Source organism: Bos taurus, chromosome 23 (assembly GCF_002263795.3).
Source record: "Bos taurus isolate L1 Dominette 01449 registration number 42190680 breed Hereford chromosome 23, ARS-UCD2.0, whole genome shotgun sequence".
Lineage (NCBI taxonomy): Eukaryota > Metazoa > Chordata > Mammalia > Artiodactyla > Bovidae > Bos > Bos taurus.
The window spans coordinates 8744674-8760545 of NC_037350.1; positions in this window are offsets into that span (position 1 = coordinate 8744674).

Here is a 15872-nt window from a genome sequence, read left to right on the forward strand (position 1 = left end):
GTTGACTCATTGGAAAAGTCTCTGATGCTGGGAGGGATTAGGGGCAGGAGGAGAAGGGGACGACAGAGGATGAGATGGCTGGATGGCATCACTGACTCAATGGACGTGAGTCTGAGTGAACTCCGGGAGTTGGTGATGGACTGGGAAGCCTGGCGTGCTGCAATTCATGGGGTCGCAAAGAATCGGACACAACTGAGCAACTGAACTGAACTGAGCATCTAGGGTGCCATGAGATTTTGGAACGGCAGAAAGATTATACTTCCTTCTGTCCTACTACCAAATGAGACTAAAAGGTTTTAAAAGTTTCTGAGGTCCCACACCTTTGGGAAAAATTCTCATTCTGCCAGTTATTGGTAATCATGGTGCTTGTCCAGAGTGGTTTATTGTAAGGATTAAAGAGTTAACAATATATAAACTTAGTACCCTGCCTGCTCCCTAAGAAGCACTCAAGAAATGGTAACTAATATTGTGACCATAATCTTGAGGAGATGAAGAGATAGGGATTACTCCTTCACCTGGTCCCTCTTCTACTTCACTTCTCTTACTTGTCCTCTGTTACAATATGAAGTATGTGTCCTTTCTCTTTTCTTAATAAGGGACCACCCTTTCTCCAATGATTTTTTTTCTCCTACTGTCTGAATCTTATGGATGATGGAATGAGAACACAGAAAGATTATAAAAATCCCAACTTTAGAGCTGAAAGGAAGTGAGACTGTCTACAAACAAAGGAATTGAAACTGAGAGAAGAGAATTGATTAATCTGAAATGACACAGCTAGTAATTACACAAATTCTCAGTCTAGCACTCTATCCACTATATCCTGCTTCAGTTCCCTTTTGACTTCAATGTGGCCTTAAATTACAAAATAATTCTAAATGTATACACTTTTCCAGGAACTGTTTTAACTTGCACATTCATGGATTAAAGTTGTGTTGACCAAGGATCTAAAGAAGAAAATGTTATTGAAATCTGATGATGCTATTAGAATGCTGACCCAAAGGAAATTAAAAGTTCTTTGCCAACTCAGTCAGTACTAGGGTCTCAGCTCACACCTAAACAGCCCACATAATACAAAAAAGATCCTTGCAAATAAGAGACCCAAATGGCTCAGAACTTCAGTTCATGATGGGAGCTATCTCAAAGCAGTATAACTACTCCTTAAGTGAATTCTGAAACTTTATGGGGACATTTCTGGTTCTCACGAGATTGGAGGTTGTAACCTGAACATGAATTCCCTGAAGACCAAGGATGCTAATCATCTACAATTCCTGGGACAGTGATGCCCAATAAATATTGCCCTATCCCTAACCACTGTGTACACTGACCAAGGTGGCTGGCATATTAGATATGAAGAACCAGCCCACCCCATCCCCCCGTGGAAAGATTCTTTTGTAGGGTGGGATATGAGATGAAGGAAATGAGGTGTTACCCAATCAGGAGATTCTCAGACATGTGAATCTCCACTTGAGTCTGAGTGGTCATATAAAAACATCTATGGTCCTGCCCTGATGGCTGTGCCCCTTTGTTTTGTTCTGTTAGGAAAAGAGCCTGAAGAAGGGCTGGTTGAGAGGCAAAAGGATAAATTGCTGAGCCGCTCTAAGAAAGGAAAACTGAGAAGCAATATTCCAAAGGGGCTTCTAGGTACCATCTCAGTTGGTAAAGAATCCACCTGCAATGTGGGAAACCTGGGTTTGATCCTTGGGTTGAGAAGATCCCCTGGAGGAGGGCATGGCAATTCACTCCAGTATTCTTGCCTGGGGATTCTCCATGGACTGAGGAGCCTGGCCGGTTACAGTCCACGGAGTCACAAAGAGTCAGACATCACAGGGGCTATGCTTAAATATGTCACTGCCTGGAATATGCCCAAGACCTGCCACTTTCTAAATCTCTTCGGCTGGTGATCTTATGTAAAAAAATTTAGACTAATCCCAGATCCCACACCAGATAAATTTCAGGGTTTCTTTTTTTTTTTTTTCCAATATTTATTTATTTTTGGCTGCGTTGGGTCTTTGTTGCTGTCCATGCGCTTTCTATAGCTGTGGCGAGTGGGAGCTACTCTTCGTTGTGGTGCGCAGCCTTTTCATTGTGATGGTTTCTGCTGTTGCAGAGCATAGGTTCTAGGCTTACAGGCTCAGTAATTGTGGCACATGGGCTTAGTTGCCCTTCGGCATGCGGGACTAGGGATCGAACCCGTGTCCCCTGCGTTGGCAGGCAGACTCTTAACCACTGGACCACCAGGGAACTCCTAGTTTCAGGATTTCTTGTCTAATACTTGAAAATAAATTGTTCAAAGAGACATGTGCTGTGCTGTGCTTAGTCACTCGGTCATGTCTGACTCTTTGTGACCCCGTGGACTGTAACCGGCCAGGCTCCTCAGTCCATGGAGAATCCCCAGGCAAGAATACTGGAGTGAATTGCCATGCCCTCCTCCAGGGGATCTTCCCAACCCAAGGATCAAACCCAGGTTTCCCACATTGCAGGTGGATTCTTTACCAACTGAGCCACCAGGGAAGGAGACATAGATACTGACAAAGCAAAAGACTTTATTGGGAAGGGGCTATTGGGCGGACAATAGGAGGGTTAGAAAACTCAGGAGAACTGCTCTGTAGCAGTCTCAGGCTTTTGGTAATAGAGTTTGTTTTTGAGTTGTCTCTAGCCAATCATTCTGACTCAGGATCCTACCTGGTGACTTGAGCATCTTTCAGCCAAGATGGATTCCAACAAGAAGAATTATTGGATGTTGGTAGAAATATGGACTGGTATATTTTTCACCTTTTGACTTTTCCTGAATTCATTCAGTTGGTGGTAGCTTGTAAGTTCTGCATTCCTTACCAGGACCTCCTATTGTATCAGTCAGTGATTCCCCTAACAATTTCACCAGAGCATCTTAGATTGCCTCCAGGTATCCAAGTTCTTGAGATTCAGAATTGCCAGGGCCAGCAAGTGACAAGATTATGCCACAACATAAGAAACCAAGCAGGGTCCCCCCCAGGACCCTCCACTCTGTCCTCCACTCCTTGTAGTCAAGACTTTAGCCTCCATGACCTTCCCTGAATTCCAAAGAGTAGATTCAAGGGAGGAGCTGGTCAAGGGAGGGGCAGCCAAGAAACCACCTGAGGCAAGATTAAAGTGATTAGAGAGGCTCATCAAGATTAGGAGGCCCCCCCTGAGACAAGATTAGTGAATCGAAGTGACTCAGTCCTGTCTGACTCTTTTCGACCCCATGGACTATAGCCTGCCAGGCTCCTCCATCCATGGGATTTTCCAGGCAAGAATACTGGAGTGGGTTGCCATTTCCTTCTCCAGGGTGCAAACCCTGCTCACACCTTAATCTTGTCAGAAAACCCTTCAACAGATTCTCCCAGGTTGGTATACATAGTTTTTCAAGGCAGAATCCTGGGGTGTCTCCTTTTGCCAGACCCAATAATAAAGCTATCCTTTTCTACTTCACCCAAAACTATCTCCAAGATTCAGCCCTGGTGTACAGAGAGGCTGAGCTTTTGGTAACATAACCGATTCAGAGAATAAACAAGAGTCCAAATTGATATTCAGTTCAGTTCAGTCGCTCAGTCGTGTCCCACTCTTTGTGACCCCATGAATCACAGCACGCCAGGCCTCCCTGTCCATCACCAACTCCCGGAGTTCACCCAGACTCACGTCCATCGAGTCAGTGATGCCATCCAGCCATCTCATCCTCTGTCGTCCCCTTCTCCTCCTGCCCCCAATCCCTCCCAGCATCAGAGTCTTTTCCAATGAGTCAACTCTTCGCATGAGGTGGCCAAAGTACTGGAGTTTCAGCTTCAGCATCATTCCTTCCAAAGAAATCCCAGGGCTGATCTCCTTCAGAATGGACTGGTTGGATCTCCTTGCAGTCCAAGGGACTCTCAAGAGTCTTCTCCAACACCACAGTTCAAAAGCATCAACTCTTCGGTGCTCAGCTTTCTTCACAGCCCAACTTTCACATCCATACATGACCACTGGAAAAACCATAGCCTTGACTAGACGGACCTTTGTTGGCAAAGTAAAGTCTCTGCTTTTGAATATGCTATCTAGGTTGGTCATAACTTTCCTTCCAAGGACTAAGCGTCTTTTAATTTCATGGCTGCAGTCACCATCTGCAGTGATTTTGGAGCCCAAAAAACTAAAGTCTGACACTGTTTCCACTGTTTCCCCATCTATTTCCCACGAAGTGATGGGACAAGATGCCATGATCTTTGTTTTCTGAATGTTGAGCTTTAAGCCAACATTTTCACTCTCCACTTTCACTTTCATCAAGAGGCCCTTTAGTTCCTCTTCACTTTCTGCCATAAGGGTGGTGTCATCTGCATATCTGAGGTTATTGATATTTCACCCGGCAATCTTGATTGCAGCTTGTGCTTCTTCCAGCCCAGTGTTTCTCATGATGTACTCTGCATATAAGTTAAATAAGCAGGGTGACAATATACAGCCTTGACATACTCCTTTTCCTATTTGGAACCAGTCTGTTGTTCCATGTCCAGTTCTAACTGTTGCTTCCTGACCTGCATACAGATTTCTCAAGAGGTCAGGTGGTCTGGTATTCCCATCTCTTTCAGAGTTTTCCACAGTTTATTGTGATCCACACAGTCAAAGGCTTTGGCGTAGTCAATAAAGCAGAAATAGATGTTTTTCTGGAACTCTCTTGCTTTTTTGATGATCCAGCGGATGTTGGCAATTTGATCTCTGGCTCCTCTGCCTTTTCTAAAACCAGCTTGAACATCTGGAAGTTCACGGTTCACATATTGCTGAAGCCTGGCTTGGAGAATTTTGAGCGTTACTTTACTAGCGTGTGAGATGAGTGCAATTGTGCGGTAGTTTGAGCAGTCTTTGGCATTGCCTTTCTTTGGGATCAGAATGAAAACTGACCTTTTCCAGTCCTGTGGCCACTGCTGAGTTTTCTAAATTGATATTAGATTCTAAATTGATATTAGAATACATTATATGACAGTAGCAACTTGTAGTAGAAAGCTATTGGGTGTGCATGCAAACTGTGATGACCTCCTTTCTCTGCAAACTTTTAGCAACATTCTAGCTGGCCCCCAGCAGCCGTTTCTTCCCCAGATAACCATGTCCCTTAGCCCTCACATCTCATTGATGGGACAAGAGGGAGACACTGGACCAGGATCAGCCAATCAGATTCTCTCTATCAGGAATTTGAAATTGGAACTCGGCGAGTTGGTGAAAAGGGCTCACCAGGTGGCTCAGTGGTAAAAAAAAAAATTCCACCTGCCAATGCAGGCAATGCAGGAGACTTGGGTTTGATTCCTAGGTCAGGAAGATTCCCCTGGAGGAGGCAATGGCAACCCACTCCAGTATTCTTGCCTGGGAAATCCCATGAACAGAGGAGTCTGGTGGACTACAGTTCATAGGGTCACAAAGAGTAGGACACAACTGAGCTGACACAGTTGAGCAGGCACAACTGATGCATGAGCTGGTGGAATAGGCTGCCAACTGCAAAGTGGCACTTGCCATCTACCTCTATAAGGGTTAGATCAGCAGCTGCTGAGCATCAACACCTGCTGAAAGTTCAGTGGGGAGATCAGGAATGAGGCACCCTGTCCTCTGGGGAAAACTGGCGGAACTGATCTTTAGATTGTTAGACCTTCTCAAGAGAAGATTTATGAGCCCAAGTCTTGCATTCCCTCATGTCTAGGAAAGCACTAAAATCATTACGGTGACATCTGCTCCTCATGACTAGCAGCAAGCCTCTGCCAAAAATGTGTGCTTAACTTTATGCACCCCCCTTCACTAAAATCATATGTAACACTCGCCTTCCCTCTACCTCTTTGGAGCAGTTTCTCAGAGCTATCTGAAATGCTGTCTCCTGGGCCAAATAAAACTTAACTCACAACTCTCACCTTGTGCTTTTTTTTTCACTTGACAAGACCTAAGCTGTGTGCTTGAAAGTGAATAATAGAAATACACAAAAAGAGACGACCTTTGTGGGGCACTCATGAAAAAGAGATGATGCCCATCTGTAATAAGTGGACCATAAGGCAGAGAGAGGCAAAGATAAGAGGCCTGAAGGCATGGGAGAAAGTGGTTTCTGTCCTCCTGAGTCATCCTAGTTGTTCAGCTTTCCTTAGATTCCTGGAATTCTCCAAGCTCCATTCAAAATACATTATCTCAGGACTTACCTGGAGGTTGAGTGGTTGAGACTTTGCCTTCCAGTGCAGGGCATGCTGGTTTGATCCCTGGTCAGGGAGCTAAGATTCCACATGCCTCAGGGCCAGGAAACCCAAAACATAAAACAGAAGCAATTGTGCGACAAATTCAATAAAGACTTTAAAAAATATATGCTCCCCTTTAAAAGACAAAAATACATTATCTCCAGGATGAAGTCAAAGAAACGATCAAGTCATTTCAAAAAGACGGAGGAGAAAAAGTAGGATAAAGTGAATATTTGATTTATAGATAGAAATGGACATCCTACTCTTAAATATAATGGAAACACCACAGGGGGAGAAAAAAAGAAAAATGAGGACACAAACGGATAGTTCACAAAAGAAGGAATATTGAGTTAGCCAACAAGCACTCAAAGATGTATACCACTCATAGATAAGGAAATGGGCTAAAACAACAATAAGGCATCACATTTGCCTAATCAGAGTGGCAAAGCTTTGAAAAATATGTAATAGCTTTTGTTGGCAAGATTGTAGGGAAATGGGTACTTTCAAATATCACTGCTTCTGGGAATGGAAATTGATATATTTTTCCCTAAAGGTGAGTAGATGTGAATTTAGATAAACTGGTATGAAGAACCTTTGAAATATTCGTACACTCCGACCCCCAAATCCTAGGTTTATAAATGAACTTTTCATAGAGGCATTATAATACATATAATAATGAAAAGTTAAAAGGCTGAAAATAGCCCCAGTGTCCACCAGTAAGAAAACTGTTCCAAAAGAGACATGTGGGCAGGGATGGACAGAGTCCTTACTCTGTTTTTTCACGACTATATTTCAACTAAGCTTGTGGGCCACGACTACTGGGCACCAGGCCTAAATCTCCTGCTCAGCAAGAGAAGCTGCTGCAGTGAAAGGCCGCAGCACTGCAGCTAGAGAGTAGCCTCCACTCCCTGCTACTAGAGAAAACCTGTGTGCTGCAACGAAGACCCAGCGCAGCCAAAAATGAATTTAACTAAGATAAATGACGGAGAAGGCGATGGCACCCCACTCCAGTCCTCTTGCCTGGAAAATCCCACGGACGGAGGAGCCTGGTGGGCTGCCGTCTATGGGGTTGCTAGGAGTCGGACGTGACTGAGTGACTTCACTTTCAATTTTCACTTTCATGCACTGGAGAAATAAATGGCAACCCACTCCAGTGCTCTTGCCTGGAGAATCCCAGGGATGGGGGAGCCTGGTGGGCTGCCGTCTATGGGGTCGCAGAGAGTCGGACACGACTGAAGCGACTTAGCAGCAGTAGCAGCACGACTGAAGCGACTTAGCAGCAGCAGCAGCAGCAACAAGATAAATGAATAAAAGATAGTTTGCAGCAAAAAATTAAAAAAATAATTTCACCAACAGTGCACAGGTGTTCCAGTTTCTCCATATCCTTGCTAACACTGGTTATTTTCTGTTTTTTGATAGTAGCCATCTTATGGGTGTGAGGCGATACCTGATTTCTGTTTTGATTTGCACTTCTGTGTGTCCTGGAGGGAGCATTCTTTCTGGGAAGTGAAGAGGTGAGGTTGAAGAGCAGCCTACTGTGGTGAGCAGCAACTCTGCTTTCAACATCCATCCAGAGCATGATGGGAAAAGACCAGATCCCCCACATTTGGAGGTTTTCCAGTTCCTCTACCCTATTATGCTCCTACTCAAGAGCTACAAAAACAGAAGGAACCAACCCGTTATGCTATTTTTTTTCCTGGACAAAGCATCTGATGCCCTGGGTCTTTTTTTTTTTTTTCCCTAATGTAGTGAATGGGACAATGGAAAAGAAAACCTGTCTTTATTTCATGTCCCTTGGTCCTTTGACCTAGATACATCCAGAAATAGTACATTCTTTTCTTCTTTCTTCTTCTTCTTTTCTTGGCCCCTCTAGTTTATCAGAGCCAAAGCATCTTCCAAGAACATACCAATTTCTTACCTCTCCCCCTTGTTAAAAAAAAACGCTCACAACTCCTCTTGTTCATTATTATCATTCTTTTCACTCTTCTCCAACTGGGTCACAATATGTAAAGGATCTTGCTATCTGCCCCTAGGCAGAGGTAAGACAGAAAAGGAGGAAAAGGGGAACAAATACATAATGAACCCCTACAAGGTGCCAAATGTCCATCACTTTAAATGCTTTGACATTTAGTTCTCAGGACAAAATGAGATCTGTACTATTGTTATTACCATTTTGCAGATAAGGAAATGGAGAGAGAGGGTTTAAATAACTTGTTCAAGGAGACATGGATATTGAGAAAGCCAGAATTTAAGCCCAAAGCTCAGAATAAAACTGGCTCTTTAGTCATTCCAGATTTCTTTCATTTCTACGGAGTTTAACCTCTTCCTCATGTTCAAATTTGACAGTTTCTATGGAGCTGTCATTCCTTTTTCTTATTTCTCTAACTTTGATAATTTGATTAAGAAAGAAAGCTGAGCACCCAAGAATTGATGCTTTTGAACTGTGGTGTTGGAGAAGACTCTTGAGAGTCCCTTGGACTGCAAGGAGATCCAACCAGTCATCCTAAAGGAAATCAGTCCTGAATATTCATTGGAAGGACTGATGCTGAAACTCTAATACTTTGGCCACCTGATGTGAAAAACCAACTCATTGGAAAAGACCCTGATGCTAGGAAAGATTGAAGGTGGGAGAAGCAGATAACAGAGGATGAGATGGTTGCATGGCATCACCGACACAATGGACATGAGTTTGAGTAAGCTCCGGGAGTTGGTGATGGACAGGGAAGCCTGGTGTGCTGCAGTCCATGGGGTCGCAAAGAGTCGGACATGACAGCAACTGAACTAAACTGATCAATATTAATACAATATCTTACATTTATATAATAAAATCTTATAGTTTTTCAACACATTCCCTCATTTCATTCTCAGAAATAGCACAGGCATTAGGTTATATGGTTAATATTGATGTATTTAGCTGCACCAGTTCCCAGTTGCAGCATGTGGACTCTAGTCCCCTGTCCAGGAATCAATCCTGGGTTCCGTGCATTGGGAGCTTAGAGTCTTGAACACAGGTTAAATCCCTGATCCAGGAAGATTCCGCATACCACAGGGCAACTAAGCCTGTGTGCCACTAATACTGAGCCCACGTGCTGCAACTACTGAAGCCCGTGTGCCTAGAGCCTGTGCTCGGAAACGAGAGAAACCACTACACTGAGAATTCCACACACTGCAACAAAGACTAGTCCCTGCTCACCGCAACTAGAGAAAACCTGTACACAGCAGTGAAGACCCAGCACAACCATAAATATATATATATATATATACACCAGTTTGCATCTGCTCATCCCAAACTCCCCCACCCCGCTGGCTATATAGTATTCTGTTAGGTAGCTAGAATAGGGAAAAGGAGTCCAAAATGGCGGTGGCTAAAAGACAAGGAAGGTCAAAAGAAGATCCGAGGACCAGAGTGAAGACTTCAGGCAGAACAAACAGCACTCCTGGCTAAGCCCAATTTGCATAGGGCAGGCCGAGGTGGAGGAAAAAACATATAAAAGGAGGAGCCAAAGCACTTTCTCAGGGACTCTCTCTCCCGCTTGCGTGCACTCTTTTCTTTCTTTCTCTCTCTCTCTCACTCTCTCTCTCTCCTGCTATCTTCTAAATAAAATAGAGCTGTAACACTGATTTGCCTAAGAGCTGTAGCACGGTTTGTCTAATTTAGGAATTTATTTTACTTGACCCGTTTCCTGTTGATGGATTCTGAAACTACTTCCAATTTTTTCATTGTTATAGAAATTATTGGGAATTCCCTGGTGGTCCAGTGATTAGGACTCTGTGGTCTTATTGTGGAAAGCCCAGGGTTTAATCCCTAGTCGGGGAACTAAAATCCCATAAGCCTCACAATGCAGTAAAAAAAAAAAAGGGAAAAATTAACTCCAATTTAAAGATTAGGGAACTGAAGCTCCAAGAAGCTAAAAGATCCCTTTTTTCACAATCCAAGTCTAGAACTAAGCTGCTCAGGCCAAACCCCAGACTTCTGACTCTTAAAACAATATTCTTTCCAACTAGATAGACCACAGGAACAAGAAGCTGGAATTACTAACATAGGATATGCACTTGACAACTAAAAGTGAGAATTTCTTTTTTAACTGCCCCATTTCTTAAAAAGTTAAGCATGAGGGCTTCCCTGGCTATCTAGTGGTTAAGACTCTATGCTTCCACTGCAGGGGACATGGGTTCGATCCCTGGTCAGGGAACCAGGATCCCGCAAGCCATGAAGTGTGGCCAAAGGGAAAAAAAGAGAAATTAAGCATATACTTGCCACAAAACCCAGCCATCCCACTCCGATGTACTTACCCCAAAGCAATGAAAGTTTACTTCCATACAAATACTTGTACATGAATGTTCATAGCAGGTTGTTTTTTTTTTAAGATTTATTTATTTTATTTTATTGGCTGTGGTGTGTCTTAGTTGCTGTAAGCAAGCTTTCTCTAGATGCAGTGAGTGAGGGCTGCTCTGCATTGCGGTGTTCAGGCTTCTCATTGCAGGGGCTTCTCGTGTTGTGGAGTACAGGCTGTAGTGAGCAGGCTTCCGTAGTTGTGGCACGAGGACCCAGTAGTTGTGGTCTTCAAGTGCTAGAGCCCTGGCTCAGCTCTGGTGCACGGGCTTAGTTGCTCAACAGCATGTGGGATCTTCCCAGACCAGGGATCAAACCGGTATCCCTTGCATTGCAAGGAGGATTCTTAGCCTCTGGACCACCAGGGAGGCCCTCATTGTAGCTTTATTTGTAGTATTCAAATAATGGAAACAAGCTAGATGTTCATCAACAGGAAGAAGGATAAAGTGTGATATAGCCATTCAGTGGAATACTACTCAGCAACCAAAAGGAATGAACCACTGATACACACACTGAGAAGGCAATGGCACCCCACTCCAGCACTCTTGCCTGGAAAAATCCCATGCACAGGGGGAGCCTGGTGGGCTGCCGTCTATGGAGTCGCTGGGAGTCGGACATGACTGAGTGACTTCCCTTTCACTTTTCATTTTCATGCATTGGAGAAGGAAATGGCAACCCACTCCAGTGTTCTTGCTTGGAGAATCCCAGGGACGGGGGAGCCTGGTGGGCTGCCGTCTATGGGGTCGCACAGAGTCAGACACGACTGAAGTGACTGAGCAGCAGCAGCAGCGTTGATACGTACAACAACACGGATGAGTCTTGAAAATATATTGAGCAAAACCAGCCACATCCAAAGGAACATGTACTGCACAATGACACTCATATGAAGTTTAACAGGCACACTAAAGGTACTGTTGGAAAGAGACCAGTGAGGCCCTGCTCTCCTCACACGTTTCTCACAAGCAGATCAGTCTGCGCGGGCCGCGTGTCTGAAGGCCTCGCCCAGCCACCACATGTGTGAAAGCTGAACGGTTCCATGAGAAAGGAGACTTTGTGGCAAAGTCAGACTTTCAAGGAGAAAAATAAAGGCCGTTTCCTGAATGAGGCAGTGGGGAGCCATTCTTGGAACGGTAGATACTGGAAAACCTAGTTTGGATTTAAAAAGGCCGAGAAGGACTCCAGGGCTCCCTGCCTCAGAGGTGCAATAGAATTTGACTGCCTCTTCACCTTCAGTCTGTCTTCCTACCACAGAGCCTCTGAGACCACTTTAAAAACCATCTCAGCTTCTTCAGAAAAGTGACTCAGATGCTCAGCTTATTAGGAACGTCAGAGGCGGCTGCTTGCAAAACAGGACAGTGTGAAACAAAACTGAAAGCCCTGTAGAGGAGCCTGAACACATCAAATACTTGTCTGTAACCACTTATGGCAGCCTATAATAAAGGCATCTCCAAAAATCCAAAGTATTTGTTTTTTTTCCTACAGAAATGTGCCTGCGTGTGACAGAGGAAGAGATAGAGGCTGAGTGAATGATACGGATGAGGCCAAGAGAAGAAAGAGCAAGTGAATATTTCATTTCTTACCAGACTTGACATCCCCAAAAAGTAGTAGGACCCATAAGCAGCAAACTCTCAATCTACACCTGTGTATATTCTTAAACCAGTGTTTCTCTAATTCCCTAGACTACCTACATGAGGGGCACCTGAGGGACGGGAGTTCATGTTAAAAATGTCGGTTGCTACGTTCTGTTGTTCAGTCGCTAAGTTGTGTCCGACTCTTTGCTTTTCAGTCGCTAAGTTGTGTCCGACTCTTGGCAACCCTATTGACTGCAGCACACCAGGCTTCCCTGTCCTTCACAATCTCCCAGAGTTTGCTCATATTCATGCCCATTGAGTCAGTGATGCTATCTAACCATCTCATCCTCTCCTGCCCTCTTCTTCTTTTGCCTTCAATCTTTCCAGACCTCTGGAATTTAAGTCATTGTGTGGGATGGAGCCCAGGCATTACCAGGTGATTCTTATGTACTAAAGCTTGACGATTATTTAAACAAACACAGTGAGTTGTTTATTAATGGTTTGCTCAATAGTTTAACTTGATTATAGGTTAACAAATTAGCCTCTACATTTTCACTGGTATATCTGAATTACATCTATCTCAAGAAAAACAATTATAAATTAATGAAGAAGCAAACAAACAAAAACGCTGGATGACTGAGAATGTAAATCCATACAACCTTTCTGAAATTGTCAGGCACGTACGTAAATATCTTTCTAAATGCTTTGATGCCTATTTTCCGATTCTAGTCATGTATCTAAAGGAAATAGTTTAAAGAGTAAGCCGAGAACTATGTAAAGAATGTTTATTTTGCCATTGTTCATAACAACAGAAAATTGAAACCATTTAAATGTCCCACAACAGGAGATTGTTAAATAAGTTACCATAGTGCCATGTGATAAATGCAGATCAATACTTACTGACTGAGAAACATGTTTATAGCATATCATTGTTTGAGAAAGATTATGAAACATTTTATCATTTTTGCAAACAAAAAATTTGGAAGGATAAAATTTTTTAAATGTTAAGAGAAATGTTCTTTGGTAATGGTTACAGGTCACATACTTTTTTCTTCTTTGTAATGTTTCTACATTGTTTTAAAATAATACACATTATTTTTATAATCAGAAAAAAGCAATAAGTATGTATTTCTTTTGTTATTTATTTATAATATTGTATTAGTATAATATAGTGATTCAATAATTTTATAGATTATGCTACATTTAAAGTTATATAAAATAATGGTTATATTTCCATGTGCTATACAATGTATCTTTGTTGCTTATTTATTTTATACATAATGTTTTGTATCCCTTAGTCCCCTACCCCTAAGGCTGTATTCATTTTGAATAAAAGTGGGGAGGCCACTGAATTCCATGTCTGAGGAATGGGGTGAAGTCCCAGATCTACTGTTTTCTCTAATATAGGGATGGTTAGGGGAATTTCCTGGAAGTCCAGTGGTTAGGACTCCATGCTGAGGGCCTGGGTCTGGTCCCTGGTCAAAGAATTAACATTCCTCAAAATCCTTGAGGTCAAAAAATAAATAAATAAAGTAAAATGGAGATGGCAATACCTTCTCTGTCTACCTCAGAGGGTAGTTGTGAGATAAAATGTGGAGATGTTTTGTAAACTATACAATGTTTTATAAAGTGGTTTATTACTAAGTCTTGATTTGCACATAAGAGACACAAATTCAGGTATGCAAAGATTGGTTATTAAAGCAGAAAGGTAGACTTTTTTTAACTGCTTTTTACTTTTTATTATGGAAGTTATGAAACATATAACAAAAGAAGGCAGAATAATATAATGACCTACCATGTATACATCACCCAGCTTCAGTATTACCAACTTAAGAGGCAATTTGTTTTAGCTATACCTGCCTACCCACTCTTACTATTAACATAGTACTGGACATTGAACTGGCATTGGGCCTCTATAATTTTCATAGACATAAAAGAATATTTCAGTTCTTAAGCCCTCATCTGAAAAGAAAGAACTGTAGACTTTAAAAGACATTGAATTTTATGGTGTTTGAAATGCATTCCAATTTTTTAAAAAGACAGGAATTAACTTATACACGACACTTAGCATAAATGGCATTTAGAAATTGCACTACGGGTAAGTTCTCATCCATGTTGTTGCCATGACTCCAAGCTCTAAAGTGGCTACAAACTCTCCTTAAAACAATACAATGCACTCACGGGGAAAAAACTGGACGGTTAACAGTGACAATAGTGTGTGTAGTCATTGGAACGTGGGTGACATTTTCCCCCTCAATTTACATGAAAAGCTTACATCATTCTTTACATTAAAAATTCACATGAAAATCTTCTATGATTCATAATATATACCACTAATTTTAGGAAAAAAAACAAAACAAAACAGTGTTCAGACACATTATTTCTCCAGACTGTTCACGCCTAGAATGCAGTCCATGGGGTCGCCAAGGGTCAGACACGACTGAGAGACTTCACTTTCACTTTTCACTTTCATGCATTGGAGAAGGAAATGGCAACCCACTCCAGTGTTCTTGCCTGGAGGATCCCAGGGACGGGGGAGCCTGGGGGGCTGTCGTGTATGGGGTCGCACAGAGTTGGACATGACTGACGCGACTTAGCAGCAGCAGCAGCAGCAGCAGAAGGCATTCTACCAGAAATTCAACACCACAACCAAGAGTTGATTTCACGCTGTTCCTAAATAAATGCACCTTGTACTCTAAGCACCTCCTCCATAGTCAGTAACAGACCTAAACAAGACAAGGTAAATGAGGCGCTTGGCATGATGTCCAGCACATAGTGGGCTATCAGTAACATCTCACAAGGTGTCTCTGGACTTACAGAAGACCTTGTGGATGCATTACCATAGGCATGGTTTTCCCCCTGATGGATGAAGAAACTGACAGGCTTAATGAGTACTGCTGAGGGCGTGGAACCAGAGGACTGCGCATTCTGTCCTGGAAAAGTGAAACTGGGACAACCACTTGGCACCACCAAGAGCTGTGTCTAGGAAAGTTGAAGAGGTGATTTCCCCTATGTTCCAGCAGGTCCATTTCGAGGTATGTGCCCTAGAAAATTCTTGCATGTGTGGTACAAAGACACAATAATACTCTTGGCAACAGCGCTTGTGACAGCAAAAATCCGGAAGCAATCTCAGGAAAATGGATTGATCAGTCATGACACAGTCATAAAATCAAACACCTACAGCAATTAAGTTGACTGAACTAGCCATATGTAGCAACACAGGTAAGTCTCAAAACCATGAAGCCGAATGGAAAAAGTAGTGGCAGAATGATTCATACAGTATAATATCATTTTTATAAGGTTTACAAACATGTGAAACAATAGTGTATACTTTTTTTCGGATTCATATATATCAACTTTAAAAAGTAACAAGTAGTAAATTTAGGATAATAGTTATCTCAAGAAAGAAATATAAATAGGGGAAGGATACCCAGGTGTCTGTGTGTGTAATTGTTTCTGTCATATTTTACTTCTTTAAAAATATCTAAAGCAAGTATGGTATATTGTTAGGATTTTTGGGTAAAGACTTGGATGTTCATTATATTTTTCTTTATACTTGTAGGTACATATGTATACAAGCAGAAAACATTGGTATAATGCTTTACTTGTCACAGGCAGTGATCCTGTTAGGTTCTTTAACTGTAGTAGCTGACTTAAGCATTTCAATACCCCTACGAGGTAATTATTGGGTTGACCAAAAAGAAAAACCCAAACGAACTTTTTTGGCCAATCTATAGTATGATTACCCCCATTTTATAGAGGAGAAAACTAAGGCACAGA